This window comes from Notamacropus eugenii, chromosome 4 (assembly GCF_028372415.1).
Source record: "Notamacropus eugenii isolate mMacEug1 chromosome 4, mMacEug1.pri_v2, whole genome shotgun sequence".
Taxonomy (NCBI): Eukaryota; Metazoa; Chordata; class Mammalia; order Diprotodontia; family Macropodidae; genus Notamacropus; species Notamacropus eugenii.
In genome coordinates, this window is record NC_092875.1 from 274,030,056 (window position 1) to 274,056,908 (window position 26,853).

General features: G+C 38.1%; 1 protein-coding gene across 1 annotated transcript in view; it reads left to right on the forward strand.

Annotated features, from left to right (window-relative positions):
- The first annotated feature begins 4,189 nt into the window (after positions 1–4,189).
- LYN (LYN proto-oncogene, Src family tyrosine kinase) overlaps positions 4,190–26,853 on the forward strand; it is a 160,851-nt gene continuing 138,187 nt past the window's right edge. The window contains exon 1 of the mRNA XM_072604621.1: positions 4,190–4,208. The gene's annotated coding sequence lies outside the window, so the exon portion shown is untranslated. The remainder of the gene's footprint in view (positions 4,209–26,853) is intronic.

Consider the following 26,853-nt stretch of genomic DNA (forward strand, 5'->3'; position numbering starts at 1 on the left):
CACCTGGAACATAGTAAATACCATATAAATGTTAGTACTATTGTTGTAATGTTGTTACTCTTACTATTATCCAAGACATCATTCTGCCTTTTAATGATATTTCTGTAGAGGGACATGTATTCAGAATCCCAGGCTGGAATTCCAAGAACATCCATCCCAGTCCAGTACCACCTGATTGTAGAAGCTGACTGTCACATGTAACAGAGCCTCAAGGTATATCTGTAGCATCTAATGGTTAGAAAGTCCTTTCACATGTATTACCCCATTCAGTTCTCATCACAGCACAGTGAGGCTTATGGTGCAAGCATCACTACCCCTATTTTACAGATGAAAAAATCGAGGTTCAGAGATTTTAAATGACTTGCTCAAGGTCTCTCAATCAGTAGTGGAAGGGCTAGGACTGAAACCCAGATATTCTGGTTTGAATACTATCATAGATAGGGCTTACAAAGGTAGTAAGTCAGAAGTGAGATTTGAACTCAGCTCCTCTGGCTCCAGAGCCACTACTCATTATACTGTACTACGGTTTGTGGAATAAATAGTCCAAGGCTCCTATCTCTGCTTTATGGATGAAGAAACTGAAACTCAAAGAAATTAAATGACCTCTTATTCAGCATCATGCAGATAGAGTCACAGGCAAGGCTTGAACCCAGGTCTAGCACTCTTTTCTTTGCACAACACTATCTCATTGCCTGTAAAAAAAAAAATTCTTGCTGATGATCATGAGAAACACATAGGAGGTTAAAAATTTTAACTCCTTCTTATACTCAATTTTTCCTGTTCTCTTTCTCTCCCCCTTAAAACCTATAAAGAAAGTTGTGCAGGGCTGCTAATTTCAGGTCCACATAAAATACAAATAAGATTCACCTTCATTTCAGAGGAAAATCAGACTAAGATTGCCCTGAACATCTCATTTTAGGAACTAGAATAGGGATGGGAGTCCTTAGAACGGCAAACTCATAGGAGGAAAGGGTGTAGGTCAGGAAGATACTGCTAAAATGAATAGGTGGAAACTCTGTGTTATTCTGGACTCCTGTCATTTCTACCTTTCCAACATCTCTCCTATATGTCCCCTTCTCCCCACTCACAGTCACCTTCCTAGTTCAGCCTCTCATACCTCTTGCCTAGACTATTACAACAACCTTCTGGGTGATCTCTCTGACTTAATAATAGGAATAGTACCACTGGTACTAGTAGCTGGGCTTTTAAGTTTGCAAAGCACTGTACAAATATTTCATTTTATCCTCACAACAACGCTGAGAAGTAAATACTGTCTTTATTTTCATTTTACATGTGAAGAAACAGAGGCAAATGAGGGTTAAGTGACTTGCCCTAGGACACACTACTACTAAGTGTCTGAGGTGAGAATTGAACCCAGCTATTTCTGTCTCTCAGTCCACTTCTCTACTTCATTCCACCCCTCACTTAGTACCAAAGTGATTTTTCCTAAAACACAAGTTTTACTTTTACCATTCACCTACTCAGTGAACTCTTGTGGCTGCCTATTATCTCCAGGATCAAATAAAATATTCTCTATCTGGCACTAAAATCCTTCCAAACCTCACCTCTTTTCTACTTTTTCAGTCTTGTTCCTCTCAACAGGCTCTATGCTCCAGAGGCAATGGTGTACTTGTTCTTTGCACATGACACTCCATTTCCCCACCCCTTGCTCTGGCATTGTCTGTCTCCATACCTGGGATGCTCTCCCTCCCCAACTCAGGCTCCTAGATTCCCAGGCTTCCTTGAAGACTTAACTCAAATCCCACCCTCTTCACAAAGCTTTCCTCAAATCCTCTTCCAGGGATTTCCTCTGAGATTATCTCTCATCTTGTTCAGCCTTTGTTATTAGAAGAGGATCAGTGTGATATCACAGGGTGATGTCTTGACTCACTGTGAATTGGATTTAAGTGAGGCAGAGTTGCACGAAGCCTTACTCTCTCTTCCAGAGTCATCGAAGTCCAGGGGCAAGACAAGAGTCAAGGTTATTGGTGATGGCCTGGGATGCAACCTTGGCATCTTCGATGTCTGACCAATATATGTGGACCAATATATCTGAGCAATATATCTTCATGTTGTTTATTAGGATGTCAGCTCCTTGAGAGCTGGAACCATTTCTGCCTTTCTTTGTATCCCTAATACATAGAACTGAACCTGGCACGTAGTAAATAATTAATACTTGTTGATTAATTGACTAATTGACAAGGATGAAACCACTGTTAAGAGTAGGAGAGAAGCAGCATCAGAAGTTAATCCATAATCTTTCCTTTAGCACCCACAGTCACAGAATCAGAGGCCTAGAGCTGGAAGAAGCCTCACAAGTCATCTAGTGCAACATCTTCATTTCAAAAATGAAAGAACTGAGGCTCAGGCAATTTGCTCAAGGTCTTGCAAGTAGTAAACATCAACAGCAGGATGTGAACCCTGGTTCTTAGACTCCAGAACCAGTATTCTTTCTGTCATAACACAAAACTTCCATAGCTGCCTCCTCTCCCTACCCTCACGAGTGATACCTGGCATGAGGTGAAAATTGAGGTAATGAAAGGAGGATCCCCAGTTGTGGAAGGTTGAAGAAGGGGAAATCCTAAGCAGACAATGAAGGGCTGTTCCTGTGGTCATTCACATGTAATGAAGGCTTGTAAGTTGGGTGTCTGAAAGTCAAGGCCCTCTTATTCTAGGGGTGAAAGAAGCTCAACAAGCAGGAAATTGAGGATAAGGAAATAGTGCTAGAGATAGTGATGTTGGGGTAAAGGAGAAGGGAGGGGATGATCAGAGACAGGATGACTCAGAGTGAGGAAGGTGCTGAGTAGGCATTGGATTCTAGAAGTCTTAGAATAGGGGGTTTATGGGAACAGTGAAAAGGACCTGAGAATATAGAAATGAAAGGAGACAGGGAAGGGAAAGCCTGCAGAAGTGACTCAAGGAACAAGAAGCTACATAGGAGCCTGTTCTTTGAGAACCAATGGGCAGATAGCAAGCGAGCCTGGTACATGGCATTGCCATGGTTTCTGTGGTGTGCCAGTGGTGTTTTCTGCCAGAACTGTTTCTTTGGACCTTTAGGAAACATAAGTATAGAGCTGGAAAGGGTTTCAGAGGCCAGATAGGCCAACCTCTCTATTTTACAAATGAAGAAAATGAAGTTCAGGCAAAATTCTTACCCAAGGTCACACGTTTAGAATTTAAATACAGGTCCTCTGAATCCAGGGTCAGGACTCCTTCCACTGTATCAGTGCTGCTTCTTAGTGATGATTAACTCTAGAGAGCCAGTCAAGAGTTGACTCCACACGTAAATTACCTGGCCGTACAACATAGTATTGCTTTTTAGCTGTGTTGTTCTCACTTCCCACTTGAAAGAAACAAAAATAATTTCGTTGATGAGTAGGTATCTGCAGAGTCAAAGAATTGTACTTTTAAAACTTGCATCTCACTTTCTAGAGCTTCTTTTTTAAAGAAAAGGCTGCTTTTCCCTAGGAACTGTAGCAGAGATTTATGTTTTGGGGTTGGGTTTTATTTGTTTGGTTGTTTATAGAGATCAAGGTGGTGGACTCCAATCCAAGACTAGTCTTGCTAACTTCCCAAGCCCCAAGCTTAAATCCCCTTAGTCTCATGATGAGTCAACTCCCTACCTTCAGAGGTTTAGTTTTATGTAGTTTACTCTGTGTGGGCAATTCAAATGATGGCCCCCAAAAAAGTGTTTTCAGAAGAAATAAGCCAATTAAGGTTTAAGAGATGTGGTATGCAGCATTCCACACGTACTTCAGAACATGGGATTTCATCATATTCCTTCAGTTCAAAATTCAATTTAATATACATTTCTTAAGTAAGCCAACAAGCATGTATTAAGGACCTCTTATGTGTCTGGCACTGTGCTAAGTACCGTGGACACAATGAAAGGTAAAAAAAAAGTCCCCTTCAGTGCTCACTGTCTAATGGAGGAGACGACACATAAACAACTATGTACAACCATCTATGTACAATCTCAGAGGAAAGATATTAGTATTAAAATGAGAGCAGGGAAAGGTTTCTTATAGAGGGTGGGGTTTAGCTTCTACTTGAAGAAAACCAGACAAGCCAAGAGGCAGCTATGAAGACGGAGAACATTCAAGGCATAGGGGACAGACCATGAAAATGCAGCGTTTCCATGGTGATGGAGTGTTGTGTGCAAGGATGAGCAAGGAAGCCGGTATCACTGGATCACAGAGTAGATGGAGGTGAGTAAGGTTTATGAAGCCTGGAAAAATAGGAAAGGGTCAGGTTAGGAAGGGTTTTCATTGCCAAACAGAAGATTTCATATTTGATCCTAGAAGAAATAGGGAGCTACTGAGGTTTTCTGAGTAGAGGGGTGACATGGTCAGACCAGTACTTCAGGAAAATTAATTTGTTTGTTGAATGGAGGATGGACTAAAGTAAGGAGATACTTGTGGAAGGGAGACCAACCAAAAGGTTATTTTAATAGTGCAAGCATGAGGTTAGGACCTGTACCTGTACCATATCTGGGGAGGGAAGGGGGAACATATAAAAGATGTTAAAAAGGTAAAAATGATAAGACATGGGAACAGATGGTAAATATGGGGGGATGAGAGAGAAAGAAGTTAGGGGATGACACTTAGATTGTGTGCCTAGGTGACTGGGAAGATTGTGGTACCCTTAATAGGAATAGGAAAGTTAGAAAGAAGAAATGGTTTTAGGAGAAAGATAGCAAGTTCAATTTGTAATATGTTAGGTTATATATTAAGATTTTTTATATGTTAAGATGTGTATGGGACATCCAGCTTAAAAATATTGTCTTATCTGATCCTTAGATTAGCCTTACCCACTTACTAACTGTGTGACCCTGGGCACAAATGTTCACATGCACTTAGTCTGTGGTAGAGACTTCCAAGGTTGTATTGGTCTGATCAGTCACAGTCGGACACACTGTATCTTGATTCCAGCATAGTGAGGTCATTTCAGTCCTCTTTGAGATCGAAGCATTAGAACCAATGACCCTGGGCAAGTCACTTAACCCTGTTTACCTCAGTTTCCTCCACTGTAAAAAGAATTGGAGAAGAAAATGACAAACCACTTCAGCCTCTCTGTCAAGAAAACTCCAAATGGGGTCATAAACAGTCAGACATGACTGAACAGTAACAACACCACATTGGATCTTCACAACAATCTGCCATTATTATGTCCAATTTACAGTTGAGAAAACTGAAACATAGAGAAGGGTAAAGTGACCTGCCCTAGATCATGTAGATAAGTCACTTATACAGGATTAAGAACTCAGTCCCAGTGAAACCAAGCTCAGCGTTCTTTTCATTGAATCCCATTGCCTCTCAGAATTCTTATCTTTTCAGGATCCTTTAGCATTAATCTCTTTCTTTTGGATGGGGCTGAGTTTTGTTTTGTTTTATAACTACAAGTTTTTATTTCTTAAAGGATAGCACAGGTCTCAGAGATCTGGAGATAGAAAGGACCTGAAAGATTATCTAATCTAAACATTTCATTACACAAGTGAGGAAATTTCAACCCAGAGAAACCGATTTACCCACAGGTAGTAAGTAAGGTGCAGAGCCGGGAGCTAAGCTTATGTCTTTAGACTCCAAATACACTGCTCTTTCTCTAGCTGTCATTCACTAGCTGTTCTAGTTAGACTAGCTTAGGAATGTGTCTGGCAGCAGATGAAGGCGTGATTTTCTTTATGTTATCTTCTTACTATTTTTGCCATTGGCCTTTTTACCATTCTATTGATGTATACTCAACACACGTAGCATTTTCCCCCCTCTAGGATAAAGCTACCTTAAAGAACTTTCTGACAGTAACAGAAAAACAGCTCCATGGTGGTAAACTAACATGCTATAATGATCTGAATACATAGAACTGAATAGATCTACTCACATGATATGATCACCCTCCAGCTTATTAATATATCTTTCCTAAAATGTGGTACCCATAACTGAATGCAACCCTGAGCTGAGCCAAAAGTTGAGTAATAAGAGAACATTTCATCTGGAAAATAGAACAATATTTTATTTTTTAAAAAATCAATTAATTCATTCATTTTTAGTTTACAACATTCAGTTCCACAAGCTTCTGAGTTCCAAATTTTCTCCCCATCCCTTCTCTCCCTTCTTCCCCTTCCTCAAAATGGCATGCAATCTGATATAAGCTCTACAGATACATTCACTTTAAACATATTTTCACCTTAATCATGTTGCAAAGAAGAATTAGGACCAATGGAATGAATTACAAGAAAGAAGAAACATAGCAATAAAGAGAGCAGATAGTATGCTTCAATCTGCATTTGGACTCTGTAGTTCTTTCTCTGGATGTGGATAGCATTTATGGAACAATATTTTCAATACCTTCAATGTATGCACTTTTTGCAAAAACTAATCTTTTAAAATACTGATATTCTACCCATAAGACTATGGGTAGTGTGCAAGTCAGGGAAGGCAACCACCCTAGAAGGATTAAAATTACAAGTAACCCTAATGACAATGAGAAGAAGTATGATGGGTGTAAGTAGGATATACCACATTCCCAACAAGCTGATATAAAAGATAACATAAAGGAAACATCCAACCAGAAAGGTTGGGAGCTGATGGGTTGAGAATACCCCAATGTTATTAAAATGATCAAAGTAGACAGCGATTGAATTGTTTAAGTTATACAGTAGCCTTCTAGGTAGGATTTATAGAGTGAAGTGAGCAGAACCAGAACACTGTAAATAGTAATAGCAATATTGTACGATGAACAATTGTGAATGACTTAACTATTCTGAGCAATACAGTGATCCAAGACAATCCTAAAGGATTTATGCTGAAAAATGTGATCTGCCTTCAAGAACTGATGATGTTTGAATACAGACGAAAGCATACTATTTTTTACTTACTTTCTTTTTTTTAGTTTGAGTTTTTTTCCACAAAATGACTAATATGAAAATATGTTTTACATGATTGCACATGTATAACCTATATCAGATTGCTTGCCCTCTTGGGTAAGGAAGGAAGGGATAGAATGTAGAACTGAAAACTTTTAAAAATTTTTAAAAGTTTATTTTACATGTAATTGGGGAAAACAAAATACAAAGGAAAACAAGGATGGGGGGAAGGGGAAGGTGAAGGGAAGAGAATAAGCATTTATATAAAACCTAATGTGTGGCCAGAACTGGGCTAAACTCTTTAGAAATATTCTCTCATTTGATAAGAGTGATATGGGATGAAAAGGCTTGGAGAGTTACAATCTACACCAGTGAAAGGTGTACTCATACTCATAAGGTTATTATAGATTCTTTAAGTGACACTGTATTGTTATAAATAAGGACCAAACTTTCTTTCAAATTTACCTTGTGTCAGGATAGAAATCCCACCCCACCCCCTCCCCACTTAGCCTGTAACAAACGTATCAGATGAGAATATATCTGTATTGTTCACAAGGTTGGACAAAGCCTGGACACCTCCTTAGGTTCAACAAGATATCTGTTCAGATTGCCTGAGGTACTTGGTCATACCCCCTGGCACCTATCTAAAACCGTCAAGCTAGTTGGAATTGGAGATTTTAGAATTTGCCAACATAGGGAATTCAACTGAATTCTGAATTAGAAGAGGGCTTTCCAGTGAGAAGGAATTTCTTGCAGGTGGAGGAGGAAAAAGGAGAGCCCCTCAACCTTTTCCTCCTTCCCCAACCTTGTCTGGAGGAGTACTTTTTGTACGAGGAGGATACAGAGGGCTTGAAGTTTTTCAATGGTGTCCTAGAAGCATCTCTGGAACATCAGCAGCTGGTGGCTGTCATTGTCTGCCTCAAAAGCTGTGAACAGATGGGATACAGGAGGAAAGCAGATTCAAGGCTCTATAAAGAGCTTGACAGAAAAGCCACACTGTATAGGAGGGGAACATTGTGAGGACTCTAGAAAGAGGACTTTCAGGAGCTGTGAATTATTCTTTTGCTACTTCTACTCTCTAAGCTTGAGGCCATTTTCTCTTGGACTTTGCCTATACATTCTGGCCCCATAATCCAGCATTTCACCACTCCTCTCCCCACCAACCTTCTAGCCCACACAGGCTGGAATTAATATAAAAGGTAATTTTCTTTGACTCATCGTTCCTAATCAGAATTTCGTCTGGGAAAATTTCCAAATGTAGTTTGTGTCCATATTTCAGCAAATGTAGTTACTGGGGTTCCCAGTTCTGGTAATTAATACAACAAATATGTCACATAGAGGACAGTTTTTATTTTGCCCTTCAGAAAACTGCGAATGGTGCAAAGGACTCACAAGAGCCCATAAAGAGATCAAGAAAATGCATAAAGTACTGACAGTAACCCAAAAGCTGCCCACTGGAGAAAAAAAAAAGGGGAAGTTTGGGATGCCCAATATGGCAACATTATGATATTCAAGAGAAACCTCTCTCTTCCACAGATGCTGGAGGGAGATGGTGTTGAGAGCTAGGTGAAGCAGTTAAATAGGGTTCTGTGTCTGAAGTCAAGAAAACCTGGGTCCAAATATGGCTTCAGATAGAAGATGTGTGACCCTGGGCAAATTTACCTCAGTTTTCTCAACTATAAAATGGGTAAAATAATAGTTATCTACCTCATAAGATTTTTGAGAGGATCAAATGATATAATATTCATAAAGCACTTAGCACAGTACCTGGTACATAGTAGGTGCCATATAAATGCTAATTATTATTTATTGTTATAATATTATTATTATAGGGAGGAGACCTCTTTGTTAGATACATTTAAATTCTCAAAACATTCACAAACACAATACAAAAATATTCATGAAAACAAATCACAGAGAAAGTAGGAGCTTAGAGTAAAAATTCATTGATTTATTGCTTCAATAAATTCACCAAACATTTATTAAGCACCTCCTATATTCAAGTTACCTGCTAGGTGCTGAGGATATAAAGATGATTATTGATTTAATCTCTGCCTTCAAGAAGCTCAAAATTCTAATAGTGAGATAAGATATGCAAACAATTAAGCATAATACAAGGTGGAATATGATAGAACAAAAAGGAGAGGTTCAGCAAAGTCCTATGAGAAATCTGAAAAGTGAGAGATCCTTTTCCCTGGGGATATCTGAGCAGGATTCATGGAGGAGGTGGCACCCAAGTTAGACCTTGAGAAAAGTGGATGTCAGCAGTCATAGATATGGAGGAAATCATTCCAGTTACAAAGGATAGTAAATGCAAAGAGTCAGATAAATATGTCAAGGGACATTATGGCTGAAAAATAAAATGTGTGAAAGGAATTAGAGTGAAATAAGGCATTTGTTGATTCCAGATTAGGGAGAGCCAGACTAAGTAGTTTGTATTTTATTCTGTAAGAAGGGAAAAAACAATGTTCTTTGAGCAAGAGAATGATAACATGATGAGATCTGAATGTAATGAAGATAGAAGATTCTTGGTTTTTCAGGAACACAATTGCCCCTCCCTTTTCTAGTATATAAAGGTAAGGATTGATTGAACCATATATCCATCTGTTCATTTAGAGTAACTGAGAAAATGTTATAGCCCTATATCTTAACCAGACAAGAATACTTTTCTATTGAATTACTCAGTCAAAGATATTAAACTAAGTTTTTAATAACCCAGTTAATCAGTTTGGAAGGAACAAAGAAAGACACTGGATAAAGTGATGTTATGCTACATAGGAGTGTACTGGTATTTGCTGAGATAACTTTGGCTTCTGTAAAATGGCAAACTAGTTCAGAATCCAAGCTTCTGAGTATCTGGAAACTTAAAAAAGAAAATAGTTCTAGCCCTGACAGGATGTTACTTGGGGGCAGGGAGAAGGGTAAAGCCTCTGTCCTCTGACTCTTATCAGAGGAGGGGGACAGAAGAACTTTATGAACTTTAGAGAGACAAAGGACTTCTCATTGCATCCTAGTAGTGTCTCTGGAATAGCAATACCTGGCAGTAGTGTCTGCCTGAGGAACTAAGAACAAATAACATGCTAAAGAAAGGCATTTGTAGGATATGAGAAGTGTACCAGCAGAAGCTATATCACACCTCTGGGAAGCCTCTTGAACCCTCACAAAGGGAAAAAAAATTAGTTCCATAAAAAGGACTTCCAGAAAGTGTGCCCCATGTATTCTAAGCTTGAAACCACTTTCCCCTGGACTCTGTATTTGTGGGAAGGTGTGCCTCCTGTCTGGGGTGGGGGTTTGCACTAACTGTTCTTACTATATTGCCTTAATACTCCTTTCTAAAAGCTAATTAAGTCTGGCTAACTAATTGATGCCAAATAGTAGTCATGGTGATAGTGGGGATATGCTGGTGGGAATTCATGATCTTTGTAGCATTAGAAAAGTTTCTCCTTCCTAGTGCCTCAGGTTCTCATTGAATTTTGAGGAAGAAGCTAGCTTAACTCTGGGAACCCAACCTGCCAATACTGATAGGGGTTGGGAAGAGAGCTTCAGAGTATGTTCTTCAAGTCATTTCTTGAAGCAGACATGGGTTAATTTGCAGGTCCTGTCCCAATTAGCTTGATGGAACTTGGGAATGGAAAGACAATTGGAAGAGCTAGAGCAGGGGTGAGGAAGCTTCCACCTTGAGGCCACAGGTGACACTCTAGGTCCTCAAGCTTGGCCCTTTGACTGAATCCAAACTTCCCAAAAAAATTCTTTATTTAAGGGGAGGAGGAGAAGGAGGAAAACAAAGAGGAGGAGGAGGAGGTAGAAGAGGAGAAGGAGATGAAGAAGAAGTAAATAGAGTTACAAAAAAGTCAGCTGGGATTCCAGATAATCCGCTCATGGCTATCTTGTTGAAAAGTTCGCATAATGTCCTACAGAGAAGGAGAAAATGTCAGAAAGCATCTGTGGAAGGAGAGTTAAACATCAGTGAGAAGGATTCTTGATGCCTGCTGGAATGGAGAGCTGAATAGGAGAAAAATGTATTGAGGAATAAGAGCTGAAAGGGAGGAAGCAGAATTGAGTGCAGGGGCAGTGGTGAGGATCATGATAGTGGACAGGAGTAAAGGGCAATGAGCTCAGCAAGGTGAACCAGTAGATGCCTTCTGGGAATGAAGAAACTGTGGGGAGGGATGGAGGGAGAACTACCGTGGTGAATGGTGCTAGAAACAACCTTGATCTACTACATCACTAGAGTCCCATTTAGTATTGGACCTGGAGTCAGAAAGACCAGTCACTTACTAGATGTGTGACCTTGAATAAGTAATTTAACTTCTACTGGCTTCAGTTTCCTCAAGTATAAAATGGGAAAAACCAAATGAGATTTTATTTTTGTGTATATCTTATCCCATTATTAGAATCTAAGCTCTTTGAGGGCAGGGATTATGCCAGAATTTATCTTCACATTTCAGTCATTTCAGTCAAGTCTGACTCTTCATCACCTCATTTGGGGTTTTGTTGGCAGAGGTACTAAAGTGATTTGCCATTTCCTTCTCCATCTCTTTTTACATATGACGAAACTGAGGCAAACAGGGTTAAGTGACTTACCCAGGGTCACACAGCTAGTAAGTGTCTTAGGCCAGATTTGAACTCATGAAGATGAATCTTCTTGATTCCAAGCCCAGTGCTCAATACACCGCACCACCTAGCTGCCTAACTTGCAGGTAGGAAGTGTTATTATTATTACAGCTATTATTATTACTTGCAGGGATTATAGAGAAAGGGATACACACTAAAATGTGGCAAAAGACCCTCCTATCTCTCAATAGGCACAATAGGATTTTTTTTGTGTTTTTTACAGTGTAAATAAAATCTAATCTAGGCTTTTTACTTTGTGAGCGTTTATAAGGAGAGCTGGAGTTAACACTGGAAGGACAAGATACTGGTATTCTCAAGCTTTACCTGGGTGAAGGCAAATGAATCAAAAGAAATTTAGATATCCCCAAACTCCTTCATTCAAGGAGAGACCCTCTGGGGTAAGGGTATATTAGGAAAATCAGTTTGGAAACTTTCTAGTCTCTGTAGCAGAGAGGAAAGATTTGTGACAAAGATTCTGATTAAAGGCTATAATAATCACCAAGATGAGAGGCAATGCAGGACTGATCTGAGGGGATGGCAGAGTGAGTGCAAAGAGGAGGATGGATACCAGACATATTATTATTGTTAACCAATTTTGTTAACCTAATGGACAGGGCATTATGATGAAAAGGTGACTCCAAGGTCATGAACCATGATTGAGAAGAGACAGGACTGCACTGAGATGCCATTTGAACTGGGCCTTGAAGGAAGGGGAGTATTTCAACATATAGAAATAGGGGGAGAAAAACTGAAAACAAAGTAGGTGTCCATTGAACAAACTGAGCAAATTAAGACTTGTGTATGTGATGAAGTATTACTGTACCATAAAAAAGAATATAAATAACTTTTAAAAACATGGCAAGATATATGTAATGTTGTAAAGTGAAAAAAGCAGAACCAAAAATAACATATACTTTCTATAATTGTAGAGCTAAAAACAATTATAGTAATAAACTTATATTATGCATATAATAAATCAAAGAAAAACATTAAGAAAACAAAGGTGATGTGGCTAGTGCTACACTCAAAACAATACATCTTTTGAGGTGAGATTAGTGATTGATAAAAGCAAATATAGGCACAGATAATTGTGTTTGCTAGTTTCTATATTTGTGTTCATTTTCTTAGTATTTTTTTCTCATACTCTAGTTCAAGCACCTTTATATTCAAATATGGACCCTTGTTTATGGAAATTTTAAAAATACATTTTAAAAATATTGAGGAGGGAATGATACTCTAGTTATAGGAAACTTCAAGAGAAGAAGTATGGATGAAGTGAATAGTTTCAAAGATGATGAGTAGTCCAGTTTGGAGCATAGAGTGCATGCTGGGAAATAATTTGATATGAAGCTAGAAAGGGAAGTTGGGACCAGATTGTGGAGAAACTAACATAGGAAACTAAGGAATTTTACTTAGTAAGCAACAAGGAACCATCGGGTTGTTTGAACAGAAATAAGATTGAGAAAATTACTTGTATAATATGAGTTACAGGGGAGAAAAAAAGAAGGAATGGAGATAGGTTAGACAGTTATATAAGTTATATAAGGATTTGAACTAGATTTTTGGTGATAACTTTTAATCCCTCCCTCTTCTCAATCCCACTAAAAAACTCAGGAATTCATCCTTACTATTCCCAATTATACTATATTGCACATGAACATATAATGGATATCTATCGACTAGACATTGAACAAATGAATATAGTCTCACTATACTCTGCCTTCCTCAGATCACATTTGGAGTATCACGTCAGTTTTGGTTGCGACGTTTTAGGATAGACTAGAAAGCAAGAAAGGCAGCATGATATAGTGGATAGAGAGCCAGCCTTGGAGTAAGGAACACCTGAATTCAAGTCTTGCCTCTGATACAAATTAATTGTGCAAGCATAGATAAGCCACTTAACCTCTGTGTCTCAGGCAGGTCTCTAGGACTATAAATTACCAAAGAGTTAACTTTTGCTTTGATGGAGGGAGTTTCCCTGTAAGAGTTCATACGTTGAAACAAATATTAAACATTTTTAAATTGATAAATTGGAAAGGAAGAACAACCAAGATGTCAAAGAATGTCAAGATCATGCCACTTGAGAAAGACTGAAGTAATAAAGAACAGGATAAAGGAGAGAGAAGCGGAGGGAGGGGAGCTAAGGAGAAACATGACGATGGCCTTCAAGCATTTAAAGGGTTTTTATGAAAAAGTACTTGTCTGTCTGGTTTAACCTCAGAGAGCCAAACTGGGAGCAACGGGTAGAATTTGCAAAGAGGAAGATTTAAGTTTTATGCAAGAAAACATTTCCTAACAATTAAGACTGTCCAAAAATGCGGTAAATTGTTCTGGGAAGTAATAAGTTTTCCCTCATTGTAAGTCTTTCAGCTAAGATTAGAGGACCATTTTTCCAGCAGTTTACAGATTAAGTGAATTCTTATAAATGTATGGAGTAGCCTAGATGGATCCTTTTGGATCCCTTTCAACTCTCACATTTTGTGATTCTGTGAATTGTCTTTGTATTTGCAGTAAATTAGTCTGTTCAACATAATTGTATTTTCTTGTTTGCTTAAAATTATAAATGCACATTGTTATAAAATGAATTTATTTAGGAAAACAAGGGTTTTTAAAATAAAAGATATATTGGAGGTACGAGGAAGATCAAAGATGGTTTTCAGGGTAGATATAATGATAAAAAACAAGAGAGAGAAGGCAGAAATGCTCAACTAATTTTGCTTCACTTTTCTCTGATAAGGAGAATGATTTTTGGACTCATAAGGGTAGAACTTTTTTTTTAAACATCTAATAGGGAGTTGAAACCTAAGATAAGTAGGAAGACAGCAAAAGCTGCTAGTTGCCTTTGACGGGTTGAACTCACCAGACCTAGAAAAACTACATTCCATGGCACTAGATGAACCATTAGATGTGATTCTGAATCACTGTAATATTCTTTGAAAGATCACAGAGAACAGAAGAGATATAGGATTGAATAATAGAAAATGTCTCAATGTTTTTTTAAGTGAACAGAATGGAAACTTCAGCCAGTGAGCTTGACTTTAATTCCTGGGAAAATTCTAGAATTTATTTGCAAGGGGGTTGAGGGGTGGTTCAGAGTAAACAATCAAATTTATGAGTTCCCCAATCAACCTGATGAAACTACAAGTCACAAACCATTGTCTGCTGGCACGAGGGAGAGGGACACCCATTCAGCATAGGCATGTCCACTGAAGACTTGAGGCAACACAGGAAACTGCCCTGATTGGTTCCTACTAATCAGCTGTCTCCTCCTCTCTGATGACCAACAACCAAGAATCAGTCCAAACCTTTGTCAAAGAAATTCTTGAGGTCTTCTCAGGACTCTCTCTTTTCCTTTTCCCTTATGGCTACTTGCAATAAGTGGGAGAAAGGAAAGGATGGGATTTCTTTCTTCCACTGACTGGAACAATTAATGGTGACTTACAGGAAAAGCAGATGAGACAAGTTGTATGTACTTGCTCTGGTGGCCTAAGGTTCTTATGCCTCAAATTACTGGTATGTTTTCTTTTGTTTCCTCTTCTTAGTATAGATCAGAGATTAGGTTCATGTGGATGAACGCTCCCTACTCAAAGCACCAAAGTAACTAGGATATTGATAGAAGTGATGCAGAAGCACACGGCAGAGGCATAGTATGCTTGCAAGCCACCTTAGAGGGGACATCCTGGAGGAACATTCCCATATCCCTAACTTAAAGCTTTGTAGTTCTCAATTTTAAAAGTTTAGGCAAAGGGAGAGTTTTTCAACAGTGTACTCAGAAGAAGAAAGAGATTTGCATATATGAGCCCTATTTCTGGAAAACTGTGGGGAAGGGAAGGTGACCTAGATCTTGCCAGTCCCCCCTACTCCTCCAGCTATTGCCATGTATTTCTTGGACAATGTAGGTCTAGTATAAATGAGGTGCTTGTTCAGAAGCACCAAAGTGTAGTTACCTTCATAGGGGGAGATCTAGTATTCCATTTATGTGCTTCTGTATCTCTCCATGGACTTTCTGTGAGTCCTTTGTGCCTCATGCATTTTCTGTAGGATAAAACAAAGGCTGTTCCATACCCAATATGAATTTAGTGGCCTCAGTATGACTTGAGAACTTGTTATCATCTCATTTAAGCAAATCTAAACAGGAGATATACCATAAGTATATTTAGAGATTTTTTTCTGGAGAACGCCATGTGGGGGGCAATGAAGCAAACAAAAAAGTATCCAGGGTTGAACCCAGACCATGTGAGTCTAGAGTCACTGGGGACCCCTAGAATAAATATTATTAAAGGGATGATCTGTATGGTTTGTGAACATTAAGAGAAAAAAACTTTCTTTATTCTATGTCACTTCATATAAGCCATCAGTGTTTCTCTGCATTCCTCATGTTCATCATTTCTACTTGCACAATCATACTGTATTGCATTTATACACCTCATTTGGTTTGGCCATTTCTGAACTGATAAACACCCACTTTGTTTCTAGCTCTTTGCTTCTATTGAAATTGATGGCATGAATATTTTAGACCTTTGTTTCTACTGTTCACCTCCTGAGGATATTTAGGTCAAAGGATATTAACAGTTTTGTCATTTATCTTACATAATTCCAAACCATTTTCCAGAACAGTTGGACTGATGGATAGTTCTATCACAGCAAAATTAGTGTACCATCTTCCCACAACTCCTCCAACACCAATTGTTTTGAGAAATATTTCTTGTGCCTCATTCTCTTAACCTTTTCTAGAAGGATATACACACATGAACACTTTTTCTTTTCCTTAGGTTGTCTTTTCACATCACTCCTACACATAAGCACCACCATCAGCACCACCACCAAACTTCTCACAAGGGTTAAAAAGAGCTGAGACTGTTGATCCTCACAGCAGTCTTCCTGAGCTAATGTTATTCAGCCTTCATTTTTGAAAAGGACCAGTGACATCACCAGCTTGATATCTTGATTTGCTGTGAATTGGATTTAAGTGAAGCAGAACTATACAAAGTCACCAGCCTTACTCTAGCTCCAGGTTCAGTGAAGTCCAATAGCAAGACAAAAGTCAGGATGACTGGTGGTGGCCCAGGAAGATGACCTTGGCATCTTCAATGTCTGACCAAGCTCTAAGAGCTCCATAGCTTCAGTCTCCCTCATGGCTATTGGAACAAATTGTTCTCATTCATTCAGTCCAGGGAAGTCTTCACATGCTTGGGGTAGACCTCCCCCTAACTCACCAATAGGTTTGAGTCCTAACGGTTACCTTCAAGCTGATTTACCCCACCTGCTGAGATGGTTTTACTGAGGTGTGACCTCTGTGCATTCTACAGCTTCTTGGAGCCATAGGCGAGAGCTGGGCAAAGGTGAACAACCAAAGTTGATGAGCAGACCTGAGAAGGACTTGGCAAGCCCTCATATCAGAGATGCTAGTCCACAAAAGCTTAGTTATATATAGCAGCTTGCTATGGTTTCAGTAAATCTAGAAATACTTTCTGAAATTCCCACATCAGTTCCCATTCGTAGTTCAGTTTTTAAACTACATGAGTAATTTGGTTTTAAAATGATAATCAAGTTTCTTCTGATAGTAAGAGTGAATACATTCTTAACACCTAACTTTACTGGATCTTGTTTTCAACTTTGTAATTCTAACCCGTCACTTACAATTGGATTTAAAAATGCATCTGCAAACCACAAATAGTGTAAACAAGGAACAGGCTGTGATATGATAGTTATATTTGCAGTATAGTAGCATCCTTGGAACTTTATAATAACATAAAAATAAATAGGGCTTCTAAGGAACATTATATATAAACTTACTGAACTAACAATGCAAGATACAGCCAGAGTCAGGAGCCATATCTTACCAAAGTTTGTATCTCCCTGATGCCAGATAGCCAAATTTGTAACTTTCTAGTGAAAGAGTCCTAGGGTGGGGTAGGAGGATAGAAACACTGATATAAATTGCCATATTAACTAATGGATTAATAGATTTCAGTCATAAAGCACCAAAGAGACTGTAGCAACTTAGGTGACCTTTATTATGAGGATTATTGATGATCAGTATTTTCATAAGATTTGTGTTCACTGTCATAGTGCTGCATGAAAGTGGTAAATTTGTAAAGCACATCTGAGGCACTTGTTTACTCCCAGATATAAAAGAAGGTAAGACTGTACATGAAGTGGGCCAATCTACTCAAATAGATCTGTAGTACTAGGCAGAGCCAACTAGTCTCTGAATTGGATTTGTGCTGCTGTGTATCCCAAAATGAAAAGAAAAGTGGGACTCAGAGATGTCTGCACTTTCAATATGCCCTTGTTGTATCCTTTCCACTACTGGTTTGCTTTGGTATCAATAAACTGTAGTAGTGTAGTTTTACTAAATGTGAATGGTGCTACTTTCCCTCATATTCTCAGCCAAAGCAGAACTCTTCCCTGAGGACAGTGCTAGACTAGATGTTAAATACATGTTTGCTGAATATAACTAATTTTTCCTTTATTCTTTTTTTAAAGTTGTGAGCAGGTGACTGTGCTGTATGAGCCAAACCCTGTGGTCAGAGCATTTATGAGTGGTATCATAATTAAATGTAACATAAAAAGTTAATTTGGCCATACAGTCAACAAACCACATAAGTGATCCTTTATCCTCTGGTAACTGTACATTAATAATGTTGGAAATAGTATACAATTAAACTCAGTTTTTATACTTTTTAATTTTTTCATTTATTCAGTTTATTCCTTACCTTTCTGTTCATTTCAAATTCACAAACTTGTACTCAGAGGTTCTGGATCTGACTTCTAGTAGCCCAGTTGAGAGCCTCCTCATATTCAACCACCATGCTTCTGACCATGAGGGTTAGTCATTCATGAGAGAGGACGGAGAGTAGGAAGAATGGATTTTAAATTCCCAACATCTGGAGTCATGGGTCAGAGGGAAGGGGGTGGGGAAGCTTCTGGGAGTCGTGGGAAGAGAGTCAGTGGAAATTGTTTCAGAAAGGGAAGGCACTAACGAAAAACTTCACTTACATTAATACTTTGCCTAGAGCTGGCCTTATTTACTGTTCTCCTAAAGATCGAGGCAATAGCCATTTTTAATTTTTCTCTCTTTTTCTTCCCATCTACATGCCATCATTTGCTCTGCCTGAAGTAGTGAAAGAATGGCAATGGGTGAATCACCATCTCCATAGTGACATTTAATCAGAAGTAGGGACAGGGAAAGAAAAGGACAGGATAAAGTTGTGACCTTGAACAAGCAGCCCACAGATGAGAAATGACCTGTATCAAATATTGACTGGTATACAAAATTTTTTACCACCAAAGATCTTTATTTCAGCAAACCTTTATAAACTCAAAGAACATATCCCTCCTCCTTTCATTCTGATCATTCTATCCTCAGCTCTCTCTTTAGTGCTTGAGCCAAGAAGAACTACTACTTTATTTTACTGCATCTGAAGGATAGGAATAAAAGGCCAGCAGAAGACAAGTCAGGTTCTATGTTCCAAAGCTACGACTAGAAGAAGCTGATGATACATTGATAGCTGGCTCTCCATCCATTGCTCTAGAGAATGAGTTTCTAGAAGGTCATTCTCTATATCTCATCACCTTTCATAAAATCATACTAAAATCTCACCTTATCAAATGAAGGAGTAGGCCAGTCAGCCTGTGCCTGACAACCTCAACCCAAAATTCCCCACAAAACTACCAGGGCCATGCTAGAATACTAAAGGGCCACTGAAGCCAAGAATGCTCTATGCACCTACTATCATCTGTGGGGCTACTTCTAACTTCCCAGAGTCTTCCTCTCTGGTGGTTAGCAATTTTCTACATCCTTTCATTTTTCCAATTCCAATGATCCCAAATCTCTGAGAAGGAAATCATTCCACTCCCTAAAACCTGCCACCTATTTGCGTGTCGTCTTTTACTTCAACTCTATCCCATCCATGTGCCCTCTGGAATTCCATAATAAACAAAATTTCCTTCATCTTGGACCTCTTTCCCTCAGACTTCTTCCATTTTCTGGTACTCACAGAGACCTGACATCTCTGAGCATCTTTTCTAATACTAACTGCACTTTCTCTTGTAAATCTCAATCCCCTTGATGAATTCCATAGTCCAGCCAAACTATCATTCTTAATGATCCTTTCACACAATGCTACATCTTCCATCACCTTGACTTTATATTCACCAGGGGTGGGGAACTTGCAGCCTCATGTGTCCTCGAGACCACAGATTCCCCACCCCCTAGTATTGACTGTCTCCCATGCCTGGAATAACCTGTCCCCTTGCCTTTGTCTTTTACTTTCTTTTTTACTTCAAGAGACTGTTCAAATTTCACTTTCTGCTGAAGGTTTCTATCCATTCTCCCAGCTGTTAATAACTTTTCTTTTCAGTTTAGCTCCTCCACTCTATATATTTCTTGTATAGACCTCATGATTTATATGGTGTTAACCCTCATTAGAATTAGAAGTTCCTTGAGGAGAGGGACTGTTTTCTGCATTTCTTTGTATCCTAAGAACTTAGGACAATGCCTGGAACATGATAAGTACTTAAATGTTTATTGACTGATGACTATTTTGTCTCTTCTCACTAGATTATAAATTTCTTGAGGTCAGATACCATTTCATTTTGTCTTTGTATCCCCAGCACCTAACACAGAGCCTGGCATATAGGTAGGTGAAAAATGCTTGTTAAATGATTGATTAATTGATTGATGGTCCAAGAAGCCTTCCCTGATTTACCCGATTAAGTTAGTCTTGTCTTGTTGCCTTCCTTATTTGTTACTTGCTGTTTACTTGTTGCTTTGTAAGGCTTCTTGATTTTTTTCTTTAGGATGCTTTGTCTCTGCAAATTAAGACAAAGGCAAGCACTCTGCATTCCGCATGTTAATATTGTTGCAACAAATAAACTATCAACAAGTGTTTAGGAAACGAGCCCCCTGTGCTTAGCATTGCTGTGAAAGGTGCTGTGGAGATACAGAAATTGTGCCATCACTGTCCTTAAAGTCCAAGCATATCCCACATGGAAAAACACAAACAACACAGGATGGTCCATAATTAAGTGCTAAATTAGGTACTAGATAGTACTGACTACAAATAAGAGGAAGAATTCAGAAGTTGTTGTTGTTCACATATGGCTGACTTTTCATGACCCCATTTGGGTTTTTTTGGCAAAGATACTGGAGTGTTTGCCATTTCCTTCTCCAGTTCATTTTACAGATGAGGAAACTGAAGCAAACAGAGTGAAGGGATTTGTCCAAGGTCACATAGCTAGTAAGTATCTGAGGCCAGATTTGCATTCAAGAAGATGAGTCTTCCTGACTCCAGGCCTAGCACTCTATCTGCGCCACCTAGTTGCCCCATTCAGAAGGAGAAGGGATTTAGTGAGGACTAGAACAATAAGGGAAAGCTCAATAGAGAAGGTCAGCTTCCTACAGAGTAACAATGACTTCAATATTCCAGGTATCCATAGATGTCATTGGTGATTCTTCCAATGATGTAGATGGAAATTCATTTATTAGTGCAGGGTTTCTTAACCTGGGGTCCACAGATCCCAATGTTGTCTTTGGATGGATTTTAGGGGGTCTGTGAACTTGGTTCAAAGATATTTCAATAACTAATTCATGATAAGTGGTTTCCTTTTTAATCCTGTGTTATTATATTTTATGCATTTAAAAATATCTTTCTGAGAGAGGGATCTTTGGCTTCACCAGTCTGCAGAAGGGAATCTATGACACAAAAAAGGTTAAGAATCTCTGGATTAGGAGATAGTTTAGGAGGTGCCTTTATCACTTGGAGAACAACCCTTTGGTGATGAGCCTCTTAAAATTTCCCTACAATAATCTGAGGATGATTGAAATACTCTGCATCTCTGGTCCAAACTCAGAGTCTTTATGGCTTATGGCTTTATGGAATTGCCAAAATTTTTATTCCATAGTCATAGTCTTTTAAAAGGACCCAGAGTCATTCTTCTACCATGATAAGGTACCAGAGTAAACACTTTAATGGGGTTAAAATAATGATACTTCCTATGAGTTCACTTTTATATAGAGTTTGAACTGTTATTCCTTCCACATTACAACTTTCCCCATCATGGTTTTGATATATTGAGGATTAGCATAAGAAATTAAAGGGAATTTTGGGGGAGTTTTGTGGAAGCCACAGATGACTCACAAAAGCCAGCAGACAACTAAAAAAAGTTTAGAAACTCAGAAATGGATAAAATATATGTGTGGTATTGTATAATATCAATATATTGTATCTTTAAATACCATAACAATTCAGATTTCTTCTTTGATACAAAGGGAGGACCAAAAAATTTTACTAGGGTTTTCTAGATTTTTTTTTTGTGGGAGTCCCTGCTTCTAACCCTGTTGATGTGGAAGGGATAGCTGTAGTTCAAAACAACTTACCTTCCCGATGACTTTCCAGCATAGCTACCTTGAGTATTCTCACTTTAGAGATTGGAAGACCAAGGCTCAGAAAGATCAATACCAAAGTCAAAATGTTAGCAAGAAATAGAACTTGGAAAAAATGCCTTTGATTCCAAATCTTTTGTTCTTTATGTTATGGCATCCTACATCCAGAATGGATAAATTTGGGATAGATAGAGCAAAAAGGAAGGCATTCTAGGCAAGGAAACTAAAGTGAAAGCAGGGAAATGCTTCTCTGTCTTTTTTTTTTAGTGACTCCTTCTCTTCCTCCAACCCCTGAAATATAGGTGCTCTCCAAGTTTCTGTCCTTGGTCCTTTTCTCTTCCTTTGTTACACTCACCCTCTTGCTGATCTCATTTACTTTTGTGACTTTAATTATCAACTCTCCGTCCATGGCTTGAAGATCTGTAACTTCAATCGTTAAGCAAATTGCTAATTCCTATATAAGGAATTATTATTTGTTATATTGTATATATAACAACAGACTGGATAGCTCTACCTGGAAATTTTACTTGCCCCTAAAAATTAACATGTTCAAAATAAATTCATTGTCATCTTTTTTATGAAGTCTGCTCTTCCAGCTCTCTGTTTCTCTTGATGGTGCCATTATCTTTCCAGTCAGCTGGGGTCTTTTTATTCTTCTCTCTTCTTTACTCTGACACATCCAAGTGGTTTCCAACTCTTGTTATTTCTACCTTCACAATCTCTCTCGCATATATCCCCTTTCCCCTTCAAATTCCATATTCATCCAGGCCTTTATCTATTCTAACCTATATTACCTGTAATTTAGGCAAAAGGATTTGGCCTTCTAATTTGTCCCCTTTCCTTCAGTCTTTCTGCCCTGGAAACCCATTCTTTACACCTCTTAGCCATTCCTTTATTTCAAAAGGCCTTTAACCAGATGGGACCTTATAGAACAGGACATGATTCACCCCCCAACTCCCTTATTTTTCAGGTAAAGAACCTTGGGTCCAAAGTGGTTGAGTGATTTGTCCAGTCAATCACCTTATAAAGAAGGGAACTGGGATTCTAATTTAGGTCCCACAGCTCTCCAAATTAGTGCTATTACCTACTGATTAAATTAAATATCCCAATTCTGATGATAAAAAACTCGACAATCTGGCTCCAGTCTATTATTCCAGCCTTTCTCTGACTTTAACCTACTCCAACTAATCTGAACTGTTCTCTTTCTCCAAGTCACATCACATCCCTTCCTTTCTCTGTGCCCTGATATATGCTATCCCATCCCACTCCCATGAAGTGGAATAGATATCCCCTCTCCACGTCTGTTTGTTGATATTTCTTACTTCCAGGTCTAACTCTAGTGCCTCTTCCTCCATGAAGCTTTCTGTGATCTCTTCCTCATGTACCTTCAAGATAAAAGTGATCTTTACTTTGCCTGAACCTCTTACAGATCAATAAGAAACTAATCAACCAGCTTAGGTGTTTAAATAACCTGTATGGAAGAATAAAGATAGGAGCATATAACAAAAGTTGAATGCCATAATCCTGAAAAAATAATGTGAGGAATGATAACCATGAAAACAAAAACATTTTTTTAGAGATAGCTACGCTGATAGTGAGACCTAGCTACAAAAAAGCACATAAACAAGGTAAAATTACTTCTTGGGCTATATGGATGACAAAATAAAGGTAGATCTACTCAACTTCTGTTTTCTTTGCCAAAGAGAAAGATCTTTAAACTGAGAAGGGGAGGGAAGAAAAAAAAGTGACTTATAGCTCCTGACTGTGAGGAAATAGTATGAGAGTATTGACTTTTGTTAATAAATTCATGTCATTAAGCTGAAAAAAGACTATATTCCAGAACTTTGAACATGGTGAAGGTGACTACTAAACCACTTGCTATCAGTGCCCTTTGAAAAAATTATATAGAACAAGGATGCTGCAAGATGAGAATGTGGCAAATACAGTACTGATTTTTTTTAAATGCCAAAGGGAGAAAGTTTAAAAGCTCCAAACTGATGAGCTTGCTCCTGATGAAATTCTGGGATGTTTTCTTAAAGGACTTGTGGAATTAGGGGAGTGAAAAGGTGGTGGTAACGAATAGCATTTCTACATGCCAATCTAATCTCATTTCTTTTCCTTTAAATTTATATGATCAATAAATAGGCAGAAGGTGAGACTATTCTGTACATAGTATACCTAGATTTTACAAAACATCTGACAGAGTCTCTAAGGCTATCCTTGTACTCAAGAGGGAGAGATGTGAACTGGATGATACTACAGTTATGTAGATTCAGAACTGGATGGGTGACTGGACTCAGACAAGTCATTAATGAGTTGACATCAGCTTGGAAGAGGTCTCTTGGAAAGTACCCCAGGAATCTGGGTCTTCAGCTGTTGTCTTTTTTTGCTGTCTGAGAACAGCTTACTAAAGAGTGGAGAGTGACTTCATTAATAGGTTGGCCATTAGGTAATTAATAGCAGCCAATGACAATAGTAGTTTTGAATACATAATCTTCTGTATTCCATTCTCATCTATGAAGGAGGAGGGCAGTAGGATTGTTAATACATTTAATTAGTTCATCAGCACATAAACCTGAAGCAGGAACCAAAAATGATACTAATGTAGGACCCAGGATTGAATAATAAGAAGACTGTAAACTGGATAGTTCAATACCTTGTATAGAACAGATATTTAATAAATATTTACTAGATTGAATTGATAATATTTGATAAATAGAATCTTGCTTTTAAGAATCCAGAGTTGATCTTCAGTTTAAAAAATCCATTAAAAAGAAAGACAAATATTCTCCTAGTAATGCTATATGGTTATAAATCTTGAGCACAATAATCTCCAAAGAATCAGCATTGTGAGTGACACAAAGATCAATGGAGAGATGCGTGGAAATAGATAGCAATGTGTTTCCAATAGTGACCTTCAAAGAAGAGGCATAAGTTATTGAATTGAGGAAATGTACAACATATGATCAGAAAAAAAAGGCAGGCTGATCATGTATGGGATAACAGATGGATATCTTGACTGCTTCACTGGTACCCCTAACATATAAAAAGGCTGGAGGAAAGACTCCAGAATTTGGGGATTATGTTCTATGGAAAATCTATGGAAAAACATGAACAAAACTTGTACAAGATGAGAAGACATAGATGTTTGATCTAAACTGATGGATTTGATATTCCAGTGAAACATTGAGATGAATACATCAAAATACTTGTGATCTTATTGTATTCTTATCTAGAAAGACAACATCTGAAGTACTGTGTTTGATCTGGGGCATCACATTTTTGAACAGTACTGTCTAACTGGAGCAACCAGGATGGTGAAGGGGATAGAAAATGTACAATGTTGGATTCTGGAGATGTTTAGTCTAGTGGTGAGAACACTTAGGGAACCATGATGGCTTCAAACATTTGAAGGACTGTCAGATGGAAGACAGATTACACTTCTTTTTGGCTTGAGGGTAAAACTAGGAGCAACGTGTGGAAATTATACAATGGAATTTTGGTTTGATATGGGGAAAAACATTTTAACTTTTGGAGAGATATATAGCTTGCCTCTGAAAATTGAAGGCTCCCTTTTACTGAAGGTCTTTAAGATAGTAGGTGCTTAATAAATGTTTGCTGAATTGAATTAAATGGAACAAATCAGATGATAAAGATGAAAATGCCACAATCTAGACTGTAGAGGAGATTATTAGTAAGGTATTGGAAGTTCCTTCCAACTCAGGTTCTGTGACATCTTACTCTTCTTTATAGCCTAGGAATAACTCAGGAGGTAGCAGGGTATGGTGGCTAGAGAACTAGATAGAGTCAGGCATAAGACCTGAAGACACTTAAGGTACGTGATCTTGGGCAAGGTATTTAATTGCTCTCAGCCTTCAGATCCTTACCTATAAAATTGGTATAATAATATCTGTAGTGTTTACTTCACTAGGTTGTTGGGAAGCTATCTTATTTGAAAATGAGGAAAATTATATGTGTTGCATTTGCCTCTGGGTTGTTGTGAGGAGATAATAAGATCATTTATGCAAAGTGCTTCACAAATCCTGCAGAGTTATAGAAATTTTAGTTACTTTTCAAATCTATTGAATGGTTAGTTGTTGACAGCAAACTCTCAGTCATAGCTATCTGATCACCTTCTATCCCCAGTTCCTTGATTAGGGGCCTTTTACATATTAGATCCGATGGTGTTAAAATTATGGATGTCTTTGAAAGTCATGCAGGAAAATACTGAAACAGGAAGAGATGCAGGTAGATTATGCACCTCTATCAGTAAAAAAATAAAATTTCAGCATACATTCCCAATTTACAGTTATTTAAGCTATTAAAACTTAAAACTGCACTAAGACTTCGGTATACATTATATGTATATTTACAAATTAAATAATGTACTATTGTATTAATATATTATGTACATAAAACATGTTAAATAAGCAGACATTAAAAACATGAAGTAAGCAATATTTTAAAGTTTATCTCTTAATGATATAAAAATCTTTTAATTCTTGAGAATAATATGATTGAATATGCTTCATTATTAAAAAAAAACCCCATAAACTTTTCATGTCCCAGGGAACGGGATAGACTTGTAATGGTTAGTATTCATTAAATTAATTTGATCCGTATGTCTAACCAAGCCGGTGAATTTCACGTTTGGATACTTTTCTATTGAAAGATATGTAATGCCACAATCCAAGTAATAGGTCATAATTGTCAGTGAGCAGAACAGCTTTTCAGCAGGAGTCATGTTTCTTGGCATATTGATATTCACTATAAACAAAGCAACAACAAAAGCAAAAGTGAATTGTCTCTGATTTCATAGGAACAGTAAGTTTTCCATAGAAGTCCATTCCTCTTTCTTTCCCTGATTCTGCTTAATACATTACTTCAGACCTTAATTTTCTATTCATGTTTGGAGAGTTTAGTTGTGCTTTTTGCATGAGCACAAGAAACAGCAAGAAGACCTTGGACCTTGGCAGGACCTTGGAGT